A 27221-nucleotide genomic window follows, 5' to 3' on the forward strand; every position below is an offset into this window, starting at 1 on the left:
TTAAAATCTCCTACTTGCTTTCAACTAACAGAGAGCTCTCGGATAGTTTCGTTCTACAGGACTTTCTTCTACCCTTTTCCTTTTTGTATACAAAATTGATCTTGTTTTCCTTGCAAAGAGGTGCACCAAGCCTTTTTCCTCAGAGTAGTGTTTTATATTGTCTGGTTGTCTGGATGTCTTGCCTTACAGTGTCCACTACAAAGTGTGGTAGATGGCAGCGCTCCTGATGGATTCTAAATCCAAGGTTATGAACAGACATAGCCACAAGGGGATAAGATGAGAGGGCTGCAGGCCAAAACAGAGAGATCTATATTGACGGGAGAACTTGCAATTATCATGACCTCTGTTTATTCGGATGTTAGTTTTAAGGAATTGGACACATCATAAATGCATGCCTGAAGGTGATCAGCTCAGTGATTCAGGTGCCCATTTAAATGAATGAGGACCTGAGTGCCATTGCATAAGCAGAGAAATTAAAACCAAGGGATTTGCATTTGTTTAGAGAAGTGATGTGCATATTTCTTTAAAGGGGAGAGAAAACAAACCCTTTGGGACATGGCAGGCGATGTGAAAAAGAACCCACAATATCAGCCAATAAAAGTGTGCTGATCCGGATGGATGGATCGACTATGTCAAAAGTGAAGGAAAGATCAAGGAATCCAAGGCCTGTAGCAATGCCCTGGTCCATATTCAGCTGAGGGCCATCTAGAATTGCGGTGACATCATGCTCTTTAACTATGGTTGGATAGAAATCTGCCTAATGAGGTGAAGACGTGAATGAGTTTCTGTAAAAGCACAGAGTTGGGAAGTAATAATATATTTTTACAGTTATTAATACAATAACCTACAAGATAACATTAATCGGCTGTAAAAGCAGAACGTACACTATAGTACAGTTAAATGGCTAACATACGCATATGTACAGTGTTTAACAAATCAATCTTCTGAACAAACATACTAACGAAATACACACGTACATTAATACCCTATAATGAGGAAAATGAAAAAAAATAAAATGCATGTGAACAAACACACTAACAATATGAACATAGATTACATCAGTTATAGCGATAGACAATAGCAGGTGACAATCAATATATATCTCAACAGCAACAATCCTCGGTTCAAATTGATTTAACCGCAATCAAAATGCCTAGCAACCACATTCTAAATCCTAAACAGTGCGAAATGGACTGAGTCTGAAGGAGAATTTAAGCAGTATGTCCAAAAATTATCAGACTTAATGGAGTCGAAGTCGTAACCCAGACTCTCATAGGTACACATGTACCCAGTGCTCAAAAATAGGGCACTCTGTAAATAGGTGTTTAGATGTTTCCATAACTCCATTGCACCTGCATATGAGGCACGCTTGTTGGTCCAATGCTAAATTAATTTGTGCGCCCAAAACTAATAATATGGGCAACTGTTTGAAATGTAGGCATAACATCAGTCTACGCACTTCTGACCTAGGGCTCAGTGTACAATTGTTTTTTTTTTGTACCTGTGAGAAACCCTAGAAGTACATTTTAGACTTTTTAATGTAGAAATTGGTTCGTCATGTCTGTTCTATTCAACAAGCTCAAGTTTGCTTTTAAATGAGGCTTTCAAAGATGAATACACAAGATCGTCGGCAAATAACATGCCAGCAATCTTCGTCCCTCTCATTCCCTGGTCACCAGTTTGAGCGGTCCAACTTTCTCTTCAACTGGTCTGATACATTACGGTTAAACAGCAGAGGAGCCAGGACACATCCTTGCCTGACTGCCTGACTCCCCTGCTGAGTACAATTGGCACAGTCACTCCCCCATCGTTATCAAGACGCACTCCTAACACTCATCTCCTCATGCAACCTCCTAAGCAGGGTCAGCAGCCAACCCGGACAACCTAGGAGCGTCAGTTTGTTCCAGAGTCTATCTCTGTTTACTAGGTTGAAAGCCAAGCTAAAGTTGATAAATGCTACATAGAGCACCGAGAGGCCTCCAGGATCAGCCGGTCAAGCATACGGATGTTATGGCAGGTAGAAGAGCCTGGCTGGAAGCCTGTCTGCAAATCATGTAAAATGTTATCAGATTTAACCCAATCCTGGAGCTCCATCAATACCAGGCCCAAGAATAGCTTACCAATCATGTCCAACATGGACAGCAGTCTGCAGTTTTCCCGCATGTTCCTGTCTTCCCTCAGACTGCCTCCAAGTGGACATAATGGTATGTTCATCACACACTCCATCAAACAGCACTTTCAAGTAGGGGGCACACATAGCAGGGTCTATTTTAAGGACCAAGTTAGCTAGCCCATTTGGCCCTGGGGCCCTGAATGATTTAAGAGCATTAATGGCCTCTAACAAGGAGTCAACCGACATAGCAGTTGGCCAGCGCTCACTTAACCCAGGGTTACCAAAGAACGAAATGGATGATTCGAGCCTTTGTTTACCACCAATATGTTACAGCCAGGCTGCCTCACTAATAGGATCTAAAATATGTGGCTCTCTGAGTCCTTTGGCTGCAGTTAATAACTTCCAGATGGTTCTTGGGTTTCTGCTATTCAAGACACCTATCAGCCGCTGCTATTGTGTGCTTTGGGCAGAGTGTTTCCATTCACAAACCCACCTATGATAGCTGTTTTTAATCACACTCATTCAGTGCTGAAATTTGGTGCCCGGGCAAGCCCTCCATCTCAACTCGTGAAAATCACTGCACGTGACACATCTAGCATTTCAAATTTGGATGTCAGAAGAGTTGCTGTGGGCCTTACCTATGACCGTGGGGTGAACCGCATTAACGGACGCCACCTCCAACATAGATGCGCTTATCTGGCATTCCATCTCGTCCACGTTTAAAGAGGAGTATATCTTCCAACTAGCCCTTCCCAAGTTATTTACCCAACATGAGGCCCTCTCAATACTCACACTAGACCACTGAATGCATTTGCCAGAATGACTTGGCATACCATCCTTGATTGTTTTGTGAATTGGGCTTTGTACAAAGTTTAAGCTGTTCAAACTGTCCCGCCAAACATTGTACCATTATGCCCTGTTGTTACAAGTCCTCATGAATGGGCCCACAAAGTTTGAGGAGGATTTTCAAGGTGAAGTGCATAACACCATTGTTAAGGTCAGCTACCTGAGCTTAAATTCACGATAGACATGCAACCTTTCTCATTGGGCTCATCTGCAGGTAAATCTGACACCGTATCTGGGAATAAATCAGGTGTTAGTGACATTCACATCGACTCCACACACTGAGTATCAGGCGGGGGTGTAATCGGCCGAGACATAAACAAGGTATCCCCAGATTGCAATGCAGGGTGTTGTTCCCATGCATTGTACGCCGACCCTTGTAGTGAATAGCAGAGCGCCAACAGGGAATCATTGTTATCGATCCCGGGCATAGACTGAATGACAGCCCCGTCTAGTGCTACATCAGACAAAGCCTTTAATAAGTCAACAGCACTCACTCCTTGTGCCCTAGCAATATGCTGCATGTTTTCAGATCCAAAGTAAGTTGTAATTAGTCATTGGGTCCTAACTGCGTCCTCCATTGGGAGGACGCAGTTAGGACCCAATGACTAATTACAACTGTGTCCAGCTGTTCCATGCTTTTAGCAGGTGTGTGTGTTCACTTTTCTATAAGGCTTATCCTTTCAGAGGTTATATGCTTTGGACTGATTTGCAGTCTTACCAGGCATGTTAAAGTGGTGTGATTAACTAGTGTGCTTCAAGCGGTACTTTTATAGCTGTGGGGGGCACACATTAATTGAGTTATGATTCACAGTCTGATGTTAAGCAGGGTGTAGGTGAACACTTATCTCTGCATTACGTTGTGATGTATGTTATAAAGTCAGCGTCCCTCAGTGGACCACAGCAGACCACCTCGGCTCCACCTCTCCACTCCGCATTCCGTGGGATAAGGGGGTTTTTGAATCGGCACTGTAGAGCGGTATAATTAGCCACTCCTCTTTCCAAAAGACACTGAAAAAGTACTTAGCACCAGCACAGCACACAGCAGAAGACCACCTCTGCTCCATCTCTCAGTTGGAAAGTAACAATATTTTTTCTGGGACTGGAAGGAAAGAGGTTGGATGGTAGTTAGAAGGGTGAAGGGGGTGAAAGAGGAACTTTAAGAGATGGGAAATGATTGTCATCTTAAGCATCAGGGACGGTAGTAGAAGAGGGAGAAACAGATTGAGGGTGTGGAGAAGGTTAGAAGCAATATCCTTGGAGAAATGATTAAAGATTCTGAAGGTGCATTGATCAATAGGAGCACCAGTATGGCATTCTAGTTCACAGGTTTTTGATGTAGGTACCATTTCAGTTTTCCAGCAGGTTTGGTCTTTATTTCCTGTTTCTTGTTTGATGCTTTATGCAGTTTTTGAACCTTGGGTTTGGCTACTGAATACCACCTGCTATAGCTGCTTTCCAGCTTCTGTCTTGTTTGCTGTTAAAGCTAATGCTGTTTTCTGAAGGCTGCTCCTGCCCCTTCAGTTCCTGTGACTACCTGTCTCCACAAGGATGGATCAGCTTGAAGTGTATTGATTAACATCAGGGACTTCCACAAGCGTTATCAAAAATCATCGACCAAGCTAGTTGATTTAGATGGCTGCCTAAGATAACATATGTTGTTGAGAAGTGCACTTATGGAGGTCTTACGACTGAGATTGTCAGTGATTGTCCACAGTGAATGAGTGGATCTTTTGAAAATGGCAAGGCTGCAATAAAGAAGATTAATATGAATAGGAGAGGTGCTACAACTAGCTGAACATTACGTAAAGAAGAAGCATGATGACTACTAATAAGTACTGTGCACTTGTTAGTGTTGTTGTTAGGTCCAAATGAAGGCGGGTTAAGTGTTTGAATGCCAAAGCACCGTATTTAATTGCATTAATTATTAACTGTACATTACGCTGACCACAGCGAGACCGAAACGATAGGAGACTCTGAGAAGGTGTATTAGATGCACTATCTGATTGCAATTAACATGATTGGAAACTTGAAGAAATGAGGCAATCGGGATAGACAAAGTAAATGATTTAACATTCCTGTTAAAGATTGTGGTGTTTGTGACTGCTAAGAGTGATTTGAATAACTGATATGTATTTTTATTGGGAAGAACCAATTTTGAAAATTGTTAAAATAAAATTCACCACACTTTTGAGGTGTTATCCTGTCAGATGTCCGTCCTTTATTGGAAATGTTTTTAAGTTGAATACATTGTATGTATTTGGAACGGCTGGCTATGTGTAGTTTAGTTTACAGTCCTCAGTTGCTCTGAGTAGAGGCCCCCTTGTATGTTTTGATGTTTCTTGTTTTCAACATGATTGGATTGTTGATTACTTGCCAAGTATCAGGTTATCTGTAAAATACTCTGTGCCTTTGTGGCTTGCAAGCCTAGATCATTAGGGGCAATGCTCAAGTCATAGGAGTTTCTTTTATAATGGTTCCTTGTCAAATGTGTGTTCATTTTTTTCATTTAGGTGAGATTAGTTAGTTTATTATTGCATGCAGCACAGCAGTTTGTGTTACACTCATTGTTGGATTTCCCTCTCCCTTTGTCTACCAAAGCTCTAGCTTTTTAAAACATTTTCGGAAAACTTGGTTGATTTCTGGTGTCTGTATTTATTTAGGGAAGGTATTCCATAACTTTGTTGTGATGGTGGAGACAACTTCACCTTCACATTTGGTTTCGATTAGTATGTATCTGAAAGATATGAGTATCATTTTTGGTTGTCAAAGGATAATTTTGGATATGTGCAATTCTGTTTCCTTCCTATGTAGTGCTCTGTGTATGATGCAGGGTCCCTAAAAGTGATTCTTTCTCTTCAATGATAGCCTGTGAAAGCTTCACAAAGCCAGTGGTGATGTGTCCCTTCTTGTATACTATCAGTAACAGTCTTGTTGTGTGTCTTGAATACATTGTAGATGCCCCTGGGTTCTGTGTGCTTTATAAATGTCAAAATAAAATAAAATAAATTGTAATTTCTTTTTGTGGTAGTCTTGCATGCATGGGTGTTGTCTGTTTGCATACTCCATTCTAAACACTATTACTCAGATGATGGCAAGATTCAGCTGTGGGAAACACAGATATGGCTTCTGATGTATGCATGAGCACCGGTGGGGATAGCAGTTTCTTTCTATGGCATTGACCATTGGCTCTAGGGAGAATCAACTGTCCATGGGCATTTCAAGTTTTTCTTTTTCATCACTGTTGAGGTGGCCATTCTTTTTTCCATTTCTACAGGCCAGGGCAATGGTGCAAGTAGTCCACTGTTGTGAGTACGACAATGATTTCCATTTTGTTTAGGTTTAGGTTCAAGTTTTTAATGGTCGTCCAGATGTTTATCTCACTGAGGCAGGTATTAAAGGGAAGGAACAAGTCTGTCAGTTTTCATCTTGAAAATGTATTGTGTCATCCCCATAGTTTTAACTAGCAAGCCTGTGCTTTTTGATTAGTCTCATGAGTGGGGCCATGTATAAGCTGAATAGAAGTGGTAAAGGACTTCTAAAATGCCATACTTAATGATGCCAGGGCTCAGTGAGAATGGTCGTAGACAGGTAGTTTTGATGTGCCCATGAGGAAGGATTTTATCCATTGTACTGCTGTTCCACAAAGGCTGGATTCTTGTCATCTTTTGATTAACGCGTTTTGCTATATGGTGTCAAAAGCTGTGAATTGTCCAGCAGTATAAGATCGGAACTTATGTTATCATCAACTTTAATTTGAGATCATCCCAGTTGGAGAGTACCATTCATTTGGTTCCACTCATTGGTCTAAATCCTACTTTGGATTGCACCATTATTATATTTGATTGTACATGCTCAATGAGTTCCTTGTAGGTGGAACTTTCCAGTGTTTTGGATAGGTAGGGTATGTTATATTTTGGTCTGTAGTTAGTTGTGTCATTCACACTTCTTGTGATATTCGAAGGTGGGTGAGAGACAATTTAAGGATTGTTTTTGGGTCCTCTCTTTGCGGACTAGTTGTGATACAAGCCGGTTGGTTGATTTGCTGTGCGAGGAGCACGTACCACATGATATGTGGATCTTAGTCGCCATGTACTCTGGTGTGCTACTCATGACTGCTTTGTAGATGACACACACAGGTCTGCACTACGATCCACAGGTCCTGCAGTGGGGTGAAGGGTATGGTTTTTTTGAAAGGTGTAGATTTGGAGCCATTTTATTTTGTCCTTATGGTGAAGCCTAAGGATATGGCTGAATCAGAAGTTTTCTATCAAATCCGTTTAGAGGCATATACTGAGCCATTGTTGAACACATTTTGTTTAGAGGTGGAACCGATGACGATGAATTCAGTCTTGGATGGTTTAAGTTTGAGGTACTTGGTTGACATCCAGGATTGGAAGATGACTTGGTAATAGTTGAAATGACTGATGTCCTGTGGGCTTTTTATTATCATGTACAACTGAGTATCGTCCTCAAACACAGTTGCACTCTAATTTGGTTGGTTATGGCTGTATTGGGATCTTTGAGGAGTGTTCCCAGAAGCTCCATGTAATGGTTAATGAAGCTCAGTGAGAGAATGGAGCCTTGAGGGACTCCACAGGAGATGGGAGTTGGTTAGAATGCAACGTTTTCTTCTGGATGGCCTGGTGTCTACCCTAGAGGTTGGTGGTAAACCAATACAGGACAGTGACAGAGAACTCCAACCTTTCAGCGAGGAGGGAGAGGAGGAAGGAGTCGCCTTTGTCCATGTTATTGAAGGCATCATCCACCACCTGTGTGATGGCTGTCTCGATGCTACACTTTGGACGGACCCCTGACTGATAGTGACATAGAGGTGTCATTTTTTGATTCTGGCGAATAGTGTAATGACTACTATTTCCATGATTTTGACAATAAGCGGAAGGTTGTAATTGCCTGCTAGTTAGTGTCTGGGTCGGTCTTTTCATAAGAGGCCATATGAAAACAGTCTTGAGGATGTATGGGAATGACCCTTCTGTGAGGGAAGTATTAATGATGCTGAGGTGTGGGATGCCTGGGTTAGGGAGGGAACAGCGTACTCTGCATGAGAGAGAGAAATGGGCGGCCCTTAGTAAGCCCCCTTTTTAATCAACATTTACAAACCCTGAAATGCCTGTGAGAGTTGGTGTGTTCTTGAGGCCACCTCTGAAAGCTATCATAGGAGCATTGCCTACTGGGCCAGGTCTGTGGCCTTGCTTTTGATTAATCAATCCCACCCATAGGGGCCTTTGGTGAGAAATCCTTTGCCCATGGAATTTGGCCATGCCTCCAGTCGCCCGAAGCCACGCAGATTAGCCACTGTCGTGGCCAGCAGCACAACCTCACGGACCTTCTCCCCCTAGGCACCTCACCATTGCCTGGTGTCATAAAAATCCACATACAGATTAGCCACTGCACATGGCCTGCGCCATTGACAAGTGCCCAGCACATCGCCCCAGCCTCCAACACCTCTGTTTTGGGCACTTGGACGGCTTTCTGTCATGCCCCAGCCATCAGCAAGACATAACCAGTGTTCAATTTGCTTTGGGCGCCTCGAAAGCTACCCGAAGTTGCTGCTGGTCAGGGCTTGCAGTCATGGCCATTGATCACTGTGCCAGCCAATCAAAATGCATTTAAATAGTTAGCAGATTTTGCAGTTGGGGAACACACTTTAAATTAGAGTGCAACTCTGTTTGCAGAACTGGTATAATTTGGTGTTTTATATTATAGATGCGTGTGGGAACTTGTGCTTGCTGAATGCACGAACTGTATCTTTGGTTTGAGTGGATTGTTCCTGTATTCATGATCACAGGTTGTGCCTTGTGCTCCCAGAATGTTTCCTACGCCCCTGCTTTAAAATGCCCACAAATGCCCCCTTAGTGCACATATGTTCAATGGTATGGAAAAATACATCTGTATGTGTGCATTTTTGATGAGCACACACGGAAGCTCTTTGTGAATTAGGTCACAACATTTTTGATGCAACTAATGACATGTGCATCCCTTTTGACAAAAGACCTTTTGAGAATCATGCCTTTAGCATTTTTTGGAGGCCGAAGAGATCCTATTCATTGACTGTAACACACTGTGACTTTTTTGTGATGGCTGACAGACAATGCTAGCTGCAGAGAAAAGGTATTTGAATTGTCTGGATGCTGGAGGGTGTATTCAGTGGTCGTAACCATTTTTTTTTGTGATGATTGAGAGAAAATAAGTTTCAGAAAACAAATCTGAGAATTATTTGGCATGATCCAGACATTATAATCAATGGCAGTGCGTAATATTTTTGCGAAGAACAAAAGTAAATGCTAGTGACACAGAAAAGGGACTACATTCTTTAGGAGGGTGCATTCAGTGGTGGCCTTGGTTGGCCCAACGTTTTGCATTGGATGTGACAAATTAGTAGTTGTGAAGATCAAGTTTTAGAATTTTTTGTAGGCTGGATGAGATTAAATGCCATAGCTGTAACTCAGTGTGTCACCTTTTTGTAATGAACGACAGAAGATACAAGTTTCAGAGAAAACAATATTTGAAGGCATGACTGTGAATTGTACTAGTCATACCAACTTTTTCAAATTAATGAGACAAAATACTGGATGCAAACAAAACGTCTTAGACTTAATTAGAGACAGGACACGAGTATATTAAGTGTCTGTTATTCAGTGAGTTATCTTTTTGTGATACTGTGGAGAAGAAGCTATAGAGCTCTTTTGATGCCGGAGGAGATTTTATTCAGGGAGCACCTTGCTAGCCTAAACTAAAAAGGAACACTGACATCTAGACTGAAACTGAATAAAGGCTGCAATTTCACTCGAAAAATTGAAGTTTCCCTACAGAGAGAGGATTTGGATACCCTGGCCTCATTGTTTACCACCAAGCCTTCAAGTTACTCCCCACTCATTTTGGGTTCACAGAAAGAGGATGCTCCAAGATGGGTTGAAATAAAACGTCCCTCATTGACTTACAATTCAATGCTCTTGACATTGGAAAGCAGTAACATAATTTAGAAAAGGTGTCGGTTAAGCAGCCTTGCCTTCTCAATGTAAGTGTTTGAACGGTGTATTAAGACATAACGCTTTAGACTGGAACTCGATCTCTATGCTGAACACTCGAACAAAACATCGATCTGACTGCACTCAATGGAAGAAGTCCGCCACGTGTGTATAAAAGACACTTTGGGGATGTTAAGATACTATTGCCTGGGAAGCTGCAAACAAGACAATGCCTACCCACACCAGATTTCTTTAATTATATTCACCTTCAACATGAGTTCAAAACAATCACACTAAAAAAGGAGGAGGTGTACTGACAAATAGTTCACATTTTTTCCCATGCATGGTACAATTGTCAACGTCCGCCATTTGCAAACTGATGTTCGAGAATGACCACGGACCACTTGATGAGAACAGAAAACAATGGGAAATTGTAGAAGAAGAAATAGGATTGCTGCAAAGGAATTGCTTACAACAGTTTGCTATGCCAATTTGAATCTGAAATATGTCGGTTCAGGAATAACATGTTGTCGGTAAGCAAAAATAGTTAGGTTGGACCGGCAAAACACAAATACATGTTGGCAATATAATATACCAAAGGCCAACTAAAGCATATATTTTTTGACTGCCCACAAGTAGAGTACCTCTGGAAAGAGCTCCATGAAAAAAGGGGTTTCTCGAAACAGGAAGAGGTTTTACCCTGAGCTTGAGGGTGACGCAGTTCAAGCACATCTGTACGCTGAGCCCTGCGACAAAAAAAAAAAAATGCAAGTCATGGATAGATTGGAAGTCTTATCAGTTGAGAAAAAACGACTAATGAAAACTGGTAAAACAGAAGTTCTTTGAGAACTGAACCATTGGCAGAGGAGCTGTTGACGAGTCAGGCAACAATCTTGGAACTCGGATTCAACCTTAAGGGTGAAAAGGAAGGTATTCGAGCGATTTGGAGAAGATTATTGGTCTCTATGATTAACCGCATATTTTCTACAAGACCAGCAAAAATGTCGACCTGTGTCCGTTCTGACGGTCCTGCCATGTAGGCGAATTTACTCGAAACCTGCAACACCTGCACTGGTTTACTCATGCATCAAATTGCATTCAGTCATTCATTGTATTGAAAGCTGTATTCCTACATGTTTCTGAAGATTTACATATTGAGTGTATCCGTTTATGCTGAATAAAACACCTTAAAAGGATGGAACAAAAGACATAATTCAATGTCTGCCTTTATTATCGCCGCCATTTCCATGGTGGCATGAGTCGTGTCAGCGCCATTTATCCAATGGCAGCGTAATCTGCTGAATCACGCGTGCATTTCAAACTCCCGTGTATGGCCTAGGCCTAGAAAAATGACAGCTTTATTGCCAAAGAAGATTGAAAATCACTTAGCGTTTCTCTACTATGGAATGACAATGGAGGGCTACATGAACGAATAGCTTTCCGTGTTTACTAATGGGCTGCAGTACTTAGCGAAAGGCTGGTCGTTTGGTTCCTGATGGGTGTTAAAGTGATGCATGATACAATCTATTTACATTAAAAGGGTCCTGAGCAGTCGCCAATATTATTGCCCGTTGTCTATTTACTCAGGAACCATTTACAGAGGCACGAGGGATACAGCTGAAGAATACTATGTTCTGTATTGTACGGGTATTCTTCTTAAAACAGCATTACTACCCATAGAGCAGGCGGAGGTAACTGACGAGTTCCTTTCTCTTTAGTATTCTGTTCTTTGATGTCTTTCTAAAATGTGTGGATGTTTGGTTTTTTTCTTTCACTCGCTGCCTTGTCATGCAGTGTTATTCGGCAGGCCACCATTTTACAAATCTCCATTGCCAAGATCAATATTTATTTGTTTCTAATGCATGGATCGTGACTGCTGAACACTTAAGGGCATTTGCTAAACTTACACACATGTTCCTTCATTAAGGCGTGGTACTAGTATAACTATAGGGTGGATTTTACAGAAGCAGGAGTGGGTAAAGGAGTGAAGGAGGAAACGGAAGTGAGAGAAAAGAACATGGAAATGTGGCATGGAACGGACAGATAGTGGGTGACTTAAAGTGGGGTCTGGCATGTGTATGGAGAGGAAGAACCCTAAGACGCACAGATCCTTCACATTTCGCTCAGTGGCCATTGGACTATCCTATTTAGGGGAAGGTGATAAGGGGCCTGCTTGCTGGTCTATATGTGAATCACAATGTGTTAAAAGAATATTTAATTAATATTGCATACCTGATAATGATCAACATTCAGTTTCAATAGAGAAACATTGATAAACAATGTGCATATTATTTGCTGGTGGAAATCGAATCACTATTAAAAGTCACTTAATTATTCACATTAATATAATGAGTTGCACATATTCAAGTTGTCAGAAGAGGAAAGTGGCTGGGTCAACATTGAGATGGCTGTGCTTTGTGTTCATAATAACGTGGGTGGCACTGTAGAGTGATTGAATAAATACCAAATTAGCGACTATATAAGAAGTGCCGGGTGGAGAACATTTTTTAGTAAAATACATTTGGGTAGCAATGAATAAGGTGTCTTTTGTGTTAATAATAATGCAAGTGGCAGTGGGTGGGTGGGGCATTGTGAATAGATAGTTTGGAGGGGTGCAGTATGAAACACAATTGGAGTGTGGTGTTTAGTGTCGGAACGTGTTCACATGGGAGAACTCCATGTATATGTTGAGTAAGGCTAGGAACATCCTTACCTGGGGTGAGGTGTTGATGTTTTTCTGGGCTTCTTGGGGAACTTGCCATTTCCTGGCTGGGGAACTGCTCATATAGGGCAGGGCCCAGAGTGATGCGGCATATAGTGTCATGTCATGCCTAGCGTTTGGTAAGCTCTGCTGCTAGAGTAGCATCCATTGGTAAGTGACTTATGCAAGCTAATGTAAGATTGATAAAAATGTGGGCAGTCATCAATATGTGCTGTTGACTAGTACTGGGGCAAATACGTGAAATGCAGCTGAGCATCAGCGTGATAGTTTGCTCGTTTTCTTTAAAAAAAGGAGGTATTTTTGTGTGTAGAATGATAGTCCCTGATTGGTGGATATGATGCAAAGAGACCCTGTAGTAATATGAACAGTGTGGAAGTGGCCTCAAAGCAAGCACTACAGGTGAAATTGATTAACAATTACAATACGAGGACACTATGGGCAATATTGAGAAACCATTATTTTTTGGGTCAAATGTATTGTGCTTTATTGGTTAAGTATAACCTTATAAGACAGAAATAACTGTTTCATTTAAAATGCAATATTACAAACATTAATAAAACACATGTAAAACTAATCACATAGAGATAGTATAGGAAGTATAAAAACATAATTACATATACTATCATCACATCAAAAGATTCATAATTCTTTTTTGCTAAAAATAAAAAATAGTACAATTCATAACTAGATTTTCACCCGTATATGTTAAAGCCCAAAACTGATCGATATGTGTATATCGCAAATCAAAGAAAAGGCTGGCATAGCCCTTTTCGTAAATGTCAGTCAGAGCAATGCAATCAGTCAATTGGTGTCTTGGGGTCTCTATTTCCGTCTTACATAACCTGCATAATCCTTCCAACACCGGTATCGGTTGCCAAGCACCTGTTCTAGATAGAGTAGGAAACTGTCCCAAAAATAAACACATAATAAAACGTCTAACTTTAGTGTCTTCCAAATTCTTAACATAAACATAAGGGGCATACGTACATTGTAGTATATTATGTTCGTAAGAAGACTTTTCAGCGAGTTTATACATTCTACTATTTCTATCCCAAACAGCAGCTTTCTTTTTGATCTCATTATATTTTAAGGCGAAATTATCATCTACAGCAATTGAGCAACCTATATCATCTAAATAGTTCTGCATCCCCTCAATCCAGACACTTAAAACAGATATAGTGATGTTCAAATGTGTTTGGTTCATAAAAGTGAATACATAGACTTACAATTAATAGTTATCTGCGGTGTTTAAACACAAGGTAATAGTGGCAATGTTTCTACGTGTGGCCAGTGGTATCAAGACCAGCTCATTACAGATTGCTTCAATCGGAACCAAATTTGGAAGGCCCAAAACCCTTCACCACAGTTTACCTTCCAAGACACTGAACCAGGCTACTTTTTTTGATATACCGATTTCTAGACCATATAAAATGCTAGGAATAATACAAGTTTGATACAGCTCCAATAAACCTTCAATGGAGTATCCACCAGCCCTTCGGATACTAGATCTAGTTGCCTGGAACTTAGGTATGATCTTATTTGTAAAGGTTTTAGAGAGAGCCACCCTATTAATCGAAGTAGTAATAGGGATAACTAAGTACCTATAAGTGGTCACCTGTTTTACAATACTTTTTTTAATCACCCATTTATACTTTTTAATTGGTTTTCTGTTTACCTTAAAAGTGATAACCTTGGTTTTGCTAGGATTTATCAATAATCCATGGTCCACTGAGAATTGCTCAAGGGCTGACAGGCTGCCTTGAAGACCTATGGCTGTTTGGTCCATAATCACTATAATGTCTTCATAGGACAGCCAAGTTCATGCGCAATGTCCTACATGCGATGGGAAATTCTTATAGTTCTTAAAAATGCTGTCTAAATCAGCTTATTAAATAATATAGGAGCTAAAGTGCAGACTTGTTTTAGCCCATGATTGAATTGATAAAACTCTCTAGCCGAACCATCCTGATTGCTTCTGATGTGAGCCATAAAATTAGATGTGGGGTGCATTTAAAGGCTCCAACAAAAGTCCATTTCACATGAATAGCAAGATTTTAAACACTGAAACTAAAACGGCCTGGATTTTTTTTTTCTCCAAGTAAAATTAAATAGCCATGTGGAAAGGTGTCTGTATACCTGTCATTAACAATGGATAAGCAGCATTTTAATTTACAAAAGAAGGAGGAGTCAATGATCCCTGTCACATGGAAAACAGAATGTTTACCCATTGAAAACAAAAACAGCCTGCACATGTGTGTGCAAATAAAAACGTTTTGAAAAAGGTAAAACTGAAAAAAAGATCACTGCTCAGTGAAAAATGTCAGGAAAACAAAACATGATGTGTGGGTTGACAAAGAGCAATATATTATAGAGTATATTATGTTTCACCCACAACACTCCAGCGAAATCTGAAGAACAACTTTGTCTTCATGAAAAAAATGTCAGCCCAAGGCAGACCCTTTGCTGGCTGTGAGCAAAACTTCACAAGGACATCTCCCACTTCCAGCCTGGATGTCACATCTCCCATCCAATGACCAACTGTAATACAAATTTCCTGATAAACAGTAGACATTTAGTGTTCTCCAGACCTGCTGGCTCTGAAAGCATGGACTTCAGGAAAAGTCACCCTTGGCTAGAGCACGACTAATATGTGTGAAAATGGGGGCACCCTCTTCAAAGAGCAAGCTTTCAACAAAAAGGAGACTTATAAAGGCACAGGCTGGCACAGTGAAAACAAATGGCTGGAAGCAGGAGCAGGACCATTTGTCCCACATGACGATTCACAATGTATTTAAAATGGCTATTATCATTTAGGCCTTTTCCTCAGCCATAATAAGGCATATGGATTTTATCTATGTACCATTTTTTATGTCATTTACAAATGATTTTGGGGATATAACATGTATCTACCTGTTACTCCAGGAACAGTAATGGCCAGTTAAACTAGGTTTCTGGCTGACCTGAACATGTTCCAAAAGTGACAGTTGGTGAGCGGGTGGAAATTGAAATTAGGGATATGCTTAATAACTTACATAATAATAACTGTTATGCTCTTCATAGAAACGGCAGAAAGGTGCCACATGGCTGTGCTACATGATAGGGACTTGGTGGTCGGCTTATCTAATTCCCCATGATTAGCGGAACCAGAAAATGAGTTTAGTATGACAGTTGCTAGTAAAATTATGATGTTGTGATATGTAACTTGTTTTTGCCAAAAAGTTGAAAGGAGCACAAAGGGGCGATTACAAATGGCAATTGCCATATGTTGCTCCAGACCCCTAAACCAAACCTGACTTGGAGGCTGGGTTGGGAGAAGAGAGAAGGGTAACTGTCCAATCCTTTTGGCAGGAATTATTGCAGTGTATTTCCCCAAGATTGTAAAATTCGTGGTGTCATTGCTGCTATATAAGGAGGACTGCACTAGGACAGGGAGACAGAAAAAGGAGAAAGGAGGACAGAGAGAAGAGACAGACCATAAGGAAATTTACTATCTGACAGCTGTAAGGAGACACCAGAGGAGACTGCTGAGAGTGTATCTGGGTGGAGCTGTCTATCTCTATGAAGGCCTCAAAGCTAACTCAATCCTATGGTGGAGAGCGGGAGGCCACCTTTGAGAGTGGAGTGACCAGACCCCTGCCCTATGTTTCCAGTGTACTGAGATGCAGCTGGCTTTCCTGTACCTTAAACAGATGCTTGCTATGTAAGTAGAACTGAGCACTGGGAAACCAAAAGATGGGGGAGTCTGCTTGCCTTGAATCCTTTCCCATAGTCAGTGGGGTAGCAGAACTGAGTAGTTCCTTAGCCTATGTAACAAAAAATATTAATTTAATTAATTCCCTGTTTCGCAGAACACTACGGGTGGATTTTGTTAAAATTCCAAATTAAAAAAATTCACTTCCCAGTGTGCGCTGAAAACAATAGCCTATCATTTAATTGGGTAGTCCTTGTTGTCCAGCTGACCCCGACTTCTTTAAGAAAGAGGGGTGTTTTGTTCTTAAATCAATCCAACCTTTTTATCCAGCTTCCACAACACACATGCCTTTTAGTAAAGGGGGTCTGAAATCTAAAATTCCCCAAATCATTCTAATTTTCTTTGTCTGACTTCCCAACAAAGACCAAAGCAAGGGGGGGGGTTGGAAAAATAAACCTCTAAATCACCCTGTGTTTATTTTAAACTAAAAGTGTGGCTGAAATCATAAATTCCATATGTATTTGAACCAATCTTGAAATTCTACTGCTAGCCTTTACATAAGTGCCTTTTTTATTGATCAGTGTCATTATTTTGTGAAGTGTAATTTACAGAAAGGGAAGAATTGTGGTGTGTTCTTTTTAACTCACTTTTGTGATTTGTTTATGCTGGGAGAAGTTGATTGTGTTGTGCCGAAAAAGTGGTGTTTTGACCTTTTTGTGCTAATTTCTATTACTTTTAATTTAAATAAATACCAATATATTTCCCGTACGCCGGCCTGGATCGTGGCTCATTGTTAGCACAGGGGAGAGGGATCCAAGGGGCAGGATTTGTGTCTGAGATAGGGCTAAAAAAAAAATAATCTGTTAAGCAGTTTGTTGCATAACCACTTAAGTGGGAAGCGAAGGAACTCCCCGTGTTGAGAGTGGCTTCTCAATAAACCATTACACAGAGCAAAGTACTTTGACAAAGTGCATTATTTGCGAGTGTAGCCCCCAATCTTTCATTTCTTTCCATAATACATGTATATATATAAAATGATTTACTTTTTGATGCCGAAGTCATTCGAATAAAACACATTAAAATCCAGAGATTTGATAATGCACGAAAACCCTTCCTAAAACCTGATTATTGACATTTTAGTATGTTTTCTCTCTCATACCATTCATTAATATACCTTAATAACAACTGTGCAAATATATTTGAACGAGAGTCAATCAAGATTAAAAGCTGCTAATTAGAAGGGAATTCACCTGTCTCATAAATGGTAATTAGCATCGAGCACTCTCAGCTCTTGGGTATCAATCCAGTTTCACCAATTTCCTTAAAAATTACTTTTTGTGATCAAATCTTGGGATATTTTTGATATAATACATTTGGCAATCCATCTGGGCCTGGAGCCCTAGGTGGTTTTAATCTCAATATGATTTCTTCAATATCTACCACTGTAAAGATAAAGAACCCGTTGTCCTGTGTATCTTGATAATCACTTTTTAAATCAGGCACATCATTACGATAATACATATTCAAAATATATCCTTTCCATATTTCATTAGAAATAGGATTAATTTCTCATTTGCCTGATTTGAGATTGTTATGTTTGTGATAAATATGTTAGAACTTACGTGAGTCAGAGTTCCTAAGGGCTTTGTTCATGGTCAATTGGTCTATAACTTTTTTTTGTTTGTTTTATTATTAGTTGTAATTTTTTTTTCTTGCGGCCTATAATATAATCAAAATCATTGTTTTCCTTTGTTGATTTATTGAAGGTCTTTATTTGCAATTCTTTGACTTCCTGAAATGTAGAGGCATTTTTTTGCTGACAATTCGCCAGGTTCATACATCTTAATTGATCATCAAACATATTTATGCTTTTCTCATTCCGTCTTATTCTATTCGTAGCATTTTTAAATGAATATTGCCCCTCAAAATGTTCCAGATTTTTACATAGGCGTATATATAAAAATAACTCCAGAAGCGCATGTCACTTAAATTATTATAGATTGAAGCAAAGTGAGTAACCAAATCCTAACCTATTGCATTTGTAACACATAATCAATGCATGCGTACCGAGTGTCATTAGTCCAAGTGTTAAATAAAACATCCTTATCAATTTTTATCAGTTTGATTAATTGCCATGAGTAAATTAAAAATAACCAAATGTCCTTCCCATCCTCATCCAAGTCAGTTGCTTGGATACCATAATTATTTCTCATAATGTGTAAATCACCACTTTTTCCATCCTTCTTTTTCATTAATATTAGGTGGTGGTAATTTAAATTCTCCAAAATGAAGTATTGACACTTAGGATATTCCTATATCCATTTTCCTTTAATCATTTCAATTTTGGTAATTGTATTTGTCTTTTTCAACACATTACCCAAGGGCATAATAGACATTTATAAGCAGAATATTTGTTTTCCCATTTTCTCGTTTAAAAATAATGTTTGCCGCAATTACATTTGGACATTGATGTGACGGTAGGAATTCAGCTGCGTCCATATGAGAGATAACAGCAATAATTATGCATGCAAAAGATAGTCCTTTCTTATTACATTTTTCACATTTTTGTCCATTTTAATGTTAAGTCCATCTTAATGTTAATGTTAATGTTAAGTCCATCTAGATACCGCATTTGCATACGCCAAGTTTCTTGTAATAAAAAGATACTGCATTTTAACAAGTAGTTTAGACTGTGTATATTTCCCAAGAAAGAATGAAATCCTCTTTTATTCCAAGATCTAATAATTACCTGCTTGATGTCAATGCTTATTGGTCATTCCACATCATCAAATTCAGAAACAGGGACACCTGTGCCTTTATTACTAATATCAATATTAGATTTATGATGTAATGCTGCACATATTTCTGTGACGATTTCCTTCATGGCTTCAGAAGACATGGCGTCTATGAAACTAATATCCCATTTTTAGTAAGTTAGAAGCTTGAGACATAATAAGCTCTGTTACAATGGGGAAAACCAGATGAATTACTGACCAATTAGCATTCCATGACCCTTTTGGTATTTCAACAAGTGTGAGATCCTGGGAAGAAACCATTTTTAATGCAGCACATGTGATTTTTTCAAGACGGGGCAGGCAGCAGTGCCATATAAATCTTATATTTTAATCTTTTTGGTCATAGTTGTATTAGTGCCAACTGATATTGTTAGCTTTTTCCCCATAATTTCCTTGTTGGAGGCATTAGAATTTTGCTGATTTACCTTTAAACACTTACAAATATTTCTTTGCTCATTTAACTGGCAGCCAGTCTCTTCATAAGAGCCTATTTTGTTATCCCAGTAACTAATTTCTTCTTCCTCGCCCTCTACATTGCCTATGTCAAAAGAATAAGATATGTGGGAGTAGTCAGCTGTTATAATCAGTACCTTCACCTGCACCCTGCTATAACCCTTAATGCACGACCCAGGGATGATGCTCTGTGTTTTATCTTTTATCGGTTTGATTACTTTTGTCGAAGCCCCCATCAGTTTCAACACAAATTGATTTCTTTGGGAAAGCCTGGTTCAGAGCCTGATTAGCGATAGTCGCTACCAAGTGGGACCTCATGACTGACCTACCTACTTTGGTTTCCAAGAATTTCTTTTTTTGTGACTTCTTTTTCCCTGCCCAATCTTTTTTATTCAGCAGCCTGGTGTGGAGACTACTTGATTGTCCATGTTAACAGCTTCGGTGGCCATAGATTTTAAACACCCAATTGTATTGCTGTTATTTTCAGGCTCCTATACTTGGTCTTCCTCCTCAATCAACTCAATCTCAGGGCTGATGAGAAAAACTACAAACTCCCATGATCCTCTTGTGTATGGTAGTCCTGAGACTCTCTCCGTGCACCTATCAGTGCCTGGGAGCTTGTATAAATAACCCCAAACCAGCTCCTTTCCTCTATATTTTGGCAGCAAAACTGCGCCCAAATTCCTAGCATTAAATTCCAAATTCCAAACACTTCTGGAACTGAACGGTCCTGATTTGTTTCCGTCGAGAAGGGGTATGGCCTTTCAGGAAATCACAGCAGAAAGGCTGATCTGGAGGTAACAAACTGTGCACATCCTCACTCTTCTCACATCTCAGGTCGTCTTCTGCTCTTCTCCTAGGAAAAGACGAGAGTGCAATTGTGGGGGTGGGAATACATTTGAGTGTTTATACTTCAGAAACATACTTTCAGTGATTGCTTGTTTGCGTATCTTGGGTGGGATATAGTGCTCACTTCTGTGTCTTTAATAGAATCAAGACTACCCTGCGCTGTAAGCATGGGCAATCTTCATTCTATGTCAAGACACGAGGTGAGCATTATGCTTTTTCAAAGCTGTCCACCACTCTATTTACTACCTGATATATAGGTTTAAAATAAAAGGTTTTAAAGGTCAATTCGGTGGACCAGTCTGCTGATCTCATAATGTCTTTCAAAGATACTCCTGTACTCCTCCTGAAAAGGCTGTGCCATCCATTGTGCCCCTCACAGAATGCGTGCCAAACTTGGATAAGTCTATGCCTGCCCAATGCATAACTTCTCTGACCCATCTAGCTATCGTGGCTGTAGCTACTGCGTGATATGGCTTCCTACACGCTATGAGAAGCTGAGTCACCCGTCTCGGTCTCATGCTGGCTGTGGCTAACTCATAAGCTTTTATGCATTGCGCTACACATTGCTTCTAATTCTCAGGGAAATAAGGATAAGAGATCATTTTTGAATCGCATGTTGTCCTTTTCGTTATGCTGAAGGAATCACATTCAGGGTAGAAAACCTTCCTGTCCACTAAAAACGCTTTAACATTGGAGACTCTCCTACAGGCTACCAAACAGAGCAGCATTGCTACTTTCCCTGACAGCTGGGATCTTGAAAGATCGGTATTATCTGGCCAATTCATAAACAAATGGAAGACGTCCATCACATCCGAGAGAATGGAGTAAATGGGTTCTGACAGTTTTCGCAACTTAGCTCCCTTGAGTAAGCGCACTAATGAGGGGTGTTCCCCTACTGGTTTTCCTTCTAACCTATCATGCTCTGCTGATATCGCTGACCTATAAACACCAAACGTCCTGCAGGCGCACCCGTCATGGAACCTATCTGCTAGGAAATTGAGTATCTGAACAAAAGGTGACAAAATGGGATCAATACTGTGTACTGCACACCAGTCAGACCAATGTCCCCAAGCAGCACTGTAGCTCTGAATGGTCGAAGGTGCCCAGGAGCAAAATGCCTGCCAATTCACATCTCTTCCTGAAAACCAGCATGCTATCAGGCAAATCTATCAGGCAAAGATTGTCTTCTTCTATCAGCGGTTGTGATTGCCCATTCGGATCAAGTAGAAAGTCCTGGCTTTGGGGTATCATCCTCAGGAAATCCGAAGAAAGTTCCATTGCTACTGGAAACAAGGGCTGAGACTTCTACAGCGGGACTGCTATCACATGTTCCGCCAACTCCCTGCAGACTTTCACTAGAAGTCTTGTTAACATGATGAACAGTGGGAAGGCATAATGGACTACCCTGGTCCTTTGGTGCAAAAAGGCGTCTGTCCCCACTGCACCCAGGCCTATCCTCCAGTGGAAGTACCTGGGAGTCTTTACCTTCAACCTGGATACAAAGAGATAGATGTCTAGGGGTCCCAAAATCCTCTGCAGTGGTGCAAATTCTCTTGTTGGAGCTTCCAGTCGCTGGAGTCCAGAAGATACCGTGGGTTCCAGTCTGCTATGATGTTCTGTTCCCCTGGTAAAGTATTCTGCTGTTATCGATATGTGGTGTTTTAGGCAGTGGTGCCAGAAATCCTTCGCTAATTTGGCTAACATTCTGGATCTAGTCGCTCCTAATTTATTTATGTACCGGACTGCAGATATGTTGTCTTGAGTAAGACGCAACAGTTGGCTTTGCCTTTGGTAAAGGCTCGTACAGCGAAGGATCCAGCAAGGATCTCTAGACAGTTTATTTTTTGGTGTCTATTATGAACCAGAAGAACTCTATTCTCTGAGTGTGTTGTAGCTCTGATTTGTCCAAGTTTATAATGAAGCAGAGGGAGGACACTAGGTCGCAGACCCAGTTCACTTGGTTCTGAAGAATGACTTTGCTCTGGGCTAGAATGAGGATATCGTCTAGGGAAATGATGATACTTATCCCCCTCTCTTGTATGGCTGCTTGCCCCAGCTTCATTGGTGAAAGCCCAGGAGGCCGACGCAAGAACGAACGGCAGACATGTAAATCGCCAGATCTCCTTGTTCCATTAGAAATGAAGGAATCTCTGCTGTTCTACCGCTACCGAGATGATAAGATGCGCGTGTTTGAGATCTAAACATGCTAGCCAATCCCCTGTTCGTAGAATGTCTCGGAGGAGGTGCATTCCCTCCATCTTGAAGTGCCTGTACGTCAGCCATTCGTTCAGACTCTTCAAATTTATCACTGATCATATCTTTTCTCCTCTGTGCACTAAGAACATATTGCTGAGGAACCCTGACCCTCCTTGAGTTTCGTGCTCTATTGCGTTTTTGCCCACTAAGTTGCTTAACTCGCTGTGAAGTAGCGCTAGTTCTTCTAAGGGCCTATGAACTGGTTGGGGCTCTGCTCTCTGTGTAGTATCACCTATGAACTCTAGGTGTAGGCCTGCTACTACTTGAAGCACCCATACATCACTGGATATCTCTCGCCATTTGTGCAAAAATAGGAGAGTCCCCCCCACTTTCGGGATGCTCGCTCTTTGGGTACTCACCACCTGCTGTGCTCTGTTGTCTGAAAGCGCCTCGTTCTCTGCGTTTTCTAGGAAATCACGATCTGGCTGGGAAGAATGCCTCCTGTTGTCTATTCTCCCAATATTGGGCTTGGGGCCGTTGGGGTCTCTGCTGCATATTAAAGCGACCGGACGATCGACACTGATGTCGCGAGTCCCTGCAAAATATGCACCCCGGAAATATTTTCTGTATTGAACTTTGAGCTTTCAATAAGGCAGAATATGTGCCTACAAACTGGGCCATCTCTTTGGGGAAGGCTTCTCCGAAGAGCAAACGGTTTGCACCTTCTCCTGCTACATATGAGGCCAAATCTCTGGGTTTGCTGCCAATCTTAAGAAGTACTCCCCTTCTTCTCTACGAAGAGAGTTCACAGTTGGCATTGCCTAGGAGACATACTGCCTGTTGAGCCGAACCATTCAGGGCTAGTGCGTTTACTGGCATTCCAGTGTCTTTTTCCCCTTTCGGCTAGGTCCATAATCTTTGCTAAAGGACCTGCCAGGTCTAGTCACTTTCCTTGACAACCTCTCCAAGCTCGATCGATGCCTTTACGAATATCTCTGACTGTCTTAGTGACAAAAGTCACAATTTTAGGGTCAAGATCCAGGGTGTCCGTTACTTTGTCCAGAAGATCGGGTCTAGGGCATTCTGCTCTCATTCTGGAGCAGACCTCTCTGTCTAGTGGCTTTCTGATATGTTGTGACATGTACAGGGCCACTCTAGGGAACAGCAACCATTTGGTGAATTTAGGGTGCCAGATAGGTTCTGGGTTGAACATGTCTCCCATATTCTCCTCTTCTTTAGGATCTGGGTCATTGCCGCTAGGCTCTATGAGGATTCCCTCCTCTTCCTCCTCTCCTTCATCGTCAGGTGAATAACCGCCATCTTCATCCCCTAAATTGTTCACCCCTGGGGTATGGGGTCATGGGTGTGGTACTGTCGACTTCAGCAAAAAGGCTTTCTTAAGCCTACTGACAGGATCGACCACCTTTTGGGGCACTGTGTCAACCCCTTCTGTTTGGCCCGGGGGGTCGAAGAGGGAGGCCTCTTACGAGCCTTCTTACACCCCTCATGATCAAATCCTGTTAGGGGGTGTCTAGCTGATGTCCCTTCACCTGGGCTATCTGCCATCTCTTTCTGGAGGCTTTGTGCTCTTTCTGTTTGGCCAGTATAGCCTCTAGCATGTCCAGTCGCTGTGTGCGGGTCTGCACTCCCTGCCACACAGCTTGCATGAAGGAGTCTCCTAGAACTCTCTTAAAACTGAGGGATAGATCAGTGTCTCCCTCTGTGGGCTCCTCTGTCCACTCTTCTTCACTCCATTCTGGAGAGGTGCTCTGGGATGCTTTTGAGCCTTTATAGTGTGCCATGGTGCCTCTGTGTTGCTTGGACTGGCAAGCAGCCCGGGGACTATCAGCTTGTGCAGCAGTCTCTGCTTAATATAAATATCTTTCTCCTTTTCTTTTTAATTAGATGATCTCTCTTTAGTCGCTGCATAGCGTGAGTGAGCTCTCACGGAACTCCGACTTAAAATTAGTTCTCGAAGATTTCAGGAGTGACATGCTGCATCTCGTTCCCTTCAGGGTCTGAGTGCTCTCCCATTCAGGTGCCATGACGCAGCAAACAAAACAAGCACGACACTCTAACAAAGGGGAAGGGAGGGACCGGCTGCCTAGTGCGAGTCAGTTCGATCGCGGCTCCGGTCCCGACCTCCCATGAAGCTGCGGTAATCTGAGAACTCTTCTAATGCATCTAGCAGGCTGCTTGGGCACGCTACACTGCCCTAGGTAAAAACTTGCTGCCGGAATGAGGGACGCTAATAAACACGTCTAGCAGCCCTGCTTGGGTAACACTTTACACAATTGTCCCTCTTAAGAGAAGTCGTACAAAATACATTAGACTGGTAGTAATAGACACGTTCACTTATCTGAGCTGCAGCAAAAAGAAAGAGGCAAGGACCTGGGTTGACGGAGATAGCCTCAGGGCTACCATACACAAGAGGCTCATGGGAGTTTGTAGTTTTTATGGAACTCTTAAACGCTTGACATTTTTAGTTTCCTAAGCAAAAAAAAAGTTGAGTTTAAAACATGTATTCATTTGAAATGCTGTGAGTTGCGGTATTAAAGAAACTCAAGCATAATGCACGCCTACTGTCTTGACATAGAATTTTAATTATCGCGTGAATCTCATTAAAACAATCTTGTCCAACCATTGCAAATTCAAGGCACACCTTGACAAAATGTGTTTCAGACCCATTAACACTACTGCAGAATGCCTACATGGACTTCCCAAAAGAAACACATGAAACAACTCTATTTTCTTCGAATTCATGCATCTGTACCCTCTCAAGGTCAAATAGCCACATCACCATATTACTCCCAAACTTCCACTGGCTGCCATCTGAACAGTGGATTAAGTTTAAACTGCTATGCACCACTACTTTGTGCACATATATGAAAGCTGTAAAAACACAATTATGAAAGAATGAACGACCAACCATCAACTTTAATCTTAGACATGAGCACCTGGAGACTGCCATTGGGTAGTAGCAGTGCACTGTATAAATCAACATACCATAACATACTACATTAATTTAGACATATGGATTGTGATCACATATCTAGCTATAAATGGCCAATCATATTGTACTAATCTGCTGTATTTTTCATTTCAGGTCTTTCGCCCCTTTCCAGCAAGTAGTCATAAACCAATGAACATGAAACCCACCTTGTTGCATTCTTTTATTTATTTATGTATTCATTTATAAAGCACACGAGGCCTGTGAGCATCAAAACACTGGTTATAGGTTACATTATGCTGCAATGACAGAGAGCTTTCAAAGTGCATGTGTAACGCAGGGTGCCTGCATACAACCTTATTTGCATTTCAAACAAATATGTCTTTTCAGGCAACACTCAGGTGCGGAAAGTTCCTGGAGAACAATACGGTTTTTAGCTACTGCCTGAAGTCCAGTAAAATTGTTTGGATATTAGTTGCAAAGGTAAAATGTTCCAGCACTTGGAGGCCGTTACCGAGAAGCTTGAGCCCCTTGATCTTGTTCTCCTGAAGCTCGGGATGTTCAAGTGGTGGGAGTAGGTTGAGCGAGTGGGCCTGGTGTGCTGATGTTTGCCACATTTTTCTAGCATGAATTTATTTTGCTGCTCTATTGGAAAGACATTTGTGCATAATGGTAAGGGATTTGAAGATAATGCATTCTCGGATAGGCAACCAGTGAGCATTTGTCTGTGCTGCCAAGATGTGATCGTGCTTTGGGATGTTGAGGGCCGCTCTGAGGGCGTTGTTCTGTATCATTTGTAGATTATTGATGTTACACTCTGATGTTCATGTAAATAGGGCATTGCAGTAGTCAAGGCTGGAGCCAATGAGGGCTCTAGCAATAGTAATACAACTTTCCTTTGTTAGGAAAGGTGTACAGGCGTTGATTGATTTGGATGTGTTTACTGCCGAAGAGGAGATAGCATTAACCCATCTTGAGAGTGACAAGGTGGCATCTAAGTAAATTCCAAGAGTGTTGGCATTGCTGTCGACAGGTATGCTGATGCCCTCACTGGTGAAGGATTTGTATTCTGAGCTGAATTATTTTTAGTGAACATTGAGAGCCATCTACAAGGATTTTTGTCTTCCCGTCATTGAGACATAAGTGATGAGAAGCTATCCAGGTCTGGAAGATGTGATAGACAGAAAGGAAATTGTGTGAGTCCATTTTGTAGTTTCCCGAGAGTCGAGCAGGATCTGCATATCGTCTGCATAGTTTGTGTCAGATATACCTTTAAGATCCACCAGGTCAATTAGCAGCTTAGTGAGCATGTTATAGAGAGTCATGGATATGCATGATACTTGTGGAACGCTGCGTGTGACTGGGGCTAGTGGAGCAGCAGCATTTGATGAGAACGCTCACATGCTTCTTTTGGACAGGAAGGATGAGATCCTGGCGATGGCGTGGGTTGAAAAGTGTGCTGCTAATGCTAGGTGTTGACATAGTATCTGATAATCAACTAAGTCAAAGGCTGCTGACAGGTATAGCAATAGAAAAAGAGTAGAGTTCTATTCCAGATTTGGCAGCATCTTTGATTTCATACAGTTGATTCTTCAAGTCCAAAAGGGCTGTTTCTGTGCC

Source organism: Ambystoma mexicanum, chromosome 5q, assembly GCF_040938575.1.
Source record: "Ambystoma mexicanum isolate Mex_15411 chromosome 5q, UKY_AmexF1_1, whole genome shotgun sequence".
Taxonomy (NCBI): Eukaryota; Metazoa; Chordata; class Amphibia; order Caudata; family Ambystomatidae; genus Ambystoma; species Ambystoma mexicanum.